Raw genomic sequence first — 2,863 nt, forward strand, 5'->3', positions numbered from 1 at the left:
ACATCCTCTAATTTGGGTTTTAACTTTTAAGTAACTCATCATATCCCAATAAGCATGATATCTAGAGCTAGTTAATGATCAGAGGCTACCCAAAGAAGACACCGTGAACAACTCGGCCTTCAAACAGACTCGCGCTGGCGACGACGACAACCCTTCAATTTAGCCCACACAACAGCTTCGGATTCATCAAGGCTCAGAGATGATTCATGGCTCCGTGTGTGTGTGTATATATATATATACGGAGCCGTTCCAAAGAGGACGTCCATACAACCTTTAAAGGTCCCTCTATTCTCCATTGGACGGCTCCGACGACGGCGCGCCTCCACCTGAGCAAACACCAGTGGCGTCCCCAATCAATTTCTCTTCCTAGTGAGATCGATTTGAATGTCCGGGCAGCAACATCCACCCAAAACTGCTAAGGGCATTCCATCCAGCGTAACTATCTAGATAATCTGGAATGCGACGCGGCATACCCGAAAGCCCTAACAAATGCATGGGAAAGAAGGTCAGATTAACCCCGAAAAAAGTGATCCAAAATGGATTTGACCTAAAGTTTCAAGGTATGTCCGACCAAAGATTTTTCCCACCCAATAGTGAAATCCTGCGGAGCTGTTCCAAAGAGGATGTCCGCACAGCCCTTAAAGTGCGGATGTCCCTCCGTTCTCCATCGGACAGCTCTGACGACGGTGCGTCTCCACCCGAGCAAACACTAACGGCGTCCCAGATCACTTTCTCTTCCCAATGAGATCGATTTGAAGGTCTGGGTAGCAACCTCCACCCAAAATTTCAGACAAGATGGATCTCGTAGGAAAACTGGAATTCGGAGGACTCGTCAGGGAGAGAAAGTGATCGGGGACGCCTCTGGTGTCCGCTCAGGTGGAGGCACGTCGTCGTCGGGGCCCAACGGTGCAGAACAGAAGGACGTCCGCACTTTAAGGGCGTGTGGACGTCCACCTCTGATCCGGACTATATATATATACACATATTTTATTAGGTACGGATGTCCACATTTGTTTAAAGTTTTGGGTGATCTCGCCGGAAAACTAGAAAAGAACGGACTCGTCGGGGAGGGAAAGTGGTCGGGGACGCTGCTGGAGTCTTCTGGGGTGGAGGCGCGCCGTCGCCGGCGCCAGAGGGTGGAGAACGAACGGACGAACGTTCGCACTTTAAGGCCGGTGCGAACGTTCGCTTCTGATCCGGTCTGTGTGTATATATATATATATATATATATCAGTTCCCTTTAAGAGCGGGACACTACTTTGAAATTAAAGTATAATGCTCCTCATTTCACTCACTTTTAGGTCATATTTTCACATCTTCACCGTTCAGTGTTTAAAACGTAGTGTGTAGATCATTTATGCAAAGTTTCATCCAATTTGGAGATCATTTGAGTACCGAATTAGATTAAATGAATCAATTGAGCAAAATTTGTCCAAATAGAACGGTGGAGATGTGAAGATGTGACGCAAAAGTGAGCAAAATGAGGAGCACCACACTTTAATTTCAAAACAGTGTCCCACTAAAGGGAACTGTGTATATATACCTTTCCAATGAGGGATCCTTTTTTTTTGGTCTAATTTTAGGGATAACCCGCAACGGCTAGGATTAAAGGCCGCACTGGCTTAAAGTGCGGACGTCCCTCTGTTCTCCACCGTCTAGCGCCGACAACGGCGCACCTCCACCCGAGCGGACACCAGAGGCATCCTCGATCACTTTCTCTTGCCGGCGAGATCGATTTGAAGATCTGGGTAGCAACCTCCACCCAAAACTTCAGATAAGATTGATCTCGGTTGCAAACTTGTATTCGGCAAGTCCGTCGGCAAGAGAACTTCATCGGGGAGACCTCTAGTGTCCGCTCGGGTGGAGACGTGCAGTCGTCGGCGCTGGACGGTGGAGAACGGAGGGACGTCCACACTTTAAGCCCAGTGCGGACGTCCGCTTCTGAACGGCTCCGTGTGTGTATGTATACATATATATATATATATATATATATATATATTATTTTTCTCAGGCAAAGATGTCCTTATTTATTCTTACTATGCGGATTTCCACTTTAGACTCATTTTTCAAACGAATTTTCACATTTCCACCATATAGTCTTTAGATACTAATGTATAGATCTTCTCTACCAAATTTCAACTAATTTGGTTATCATTAAGACACTCAAAACTACGTTTTTCTGTTATAAACATGAACGTTTAAAGTTTGACAGAATTATGTCCGTCCATTGGTTTAATCGAATTTGAGTGCCTTAATGATAACCAAATTGATTGAAATTTTGCAAAGATGATCTATACATTAGTATGTAAAGACTAGACGGTAGAGATGTGAAAATTAGATTAAAAAGTGAGTCTAAAGTGGAAATCTGCACCGTAAGAATAAATAAAGATCTCTTTAGTAAAAAAAGCTTATATATATATACAGGGCCCTTCCAATGAGGGATCCATTTTTTGACATATATGAGGGATGGGGGATTACACCAACTTTTTGATCACAAAATCACATCTCCACCGTTCAATATGTAGTTATATATGAGTAGATCACTTCTGCAAATTTTCAGAAATTTTGGTGATCGTTAAGGTATTCAAAACTACGATTTTTAATTATAAGCATGAACGGTTCAAGTCTGGCAGATTTGGTTCGTTCATTGATTTAATCTTGTTCAACATCTTAACGATCACCAAATTGGCTGAAAATTTGCATAATTGATCTATATATAAGGACCAACAAACTGAACGGTAGAGATTCAAAAATATAATCGAAAAGTTGGTGTAATCTCTCATCCCTCATATATGTCAAAAAAAGGGATCCCTCATTGGAAGGGCCTTGTATATATATATATATATATATATATACACACACA

This window comes from Fragaria vesca, linkage group LG4, assembly GCF_000184155.1.
Source record: "Fragaria vesca subsp. vesca linkage group LG4, FraVesHawaii_1.0, whole genome shotgun sequence".
NCBI classification, from domain to species: domain Eukaryota; kingdom Viridiplantae; phylum Streptophyta; class Magnoliopsida; order Rosales; family Rosaceae; genus Fragaria; species Fragaria vesca.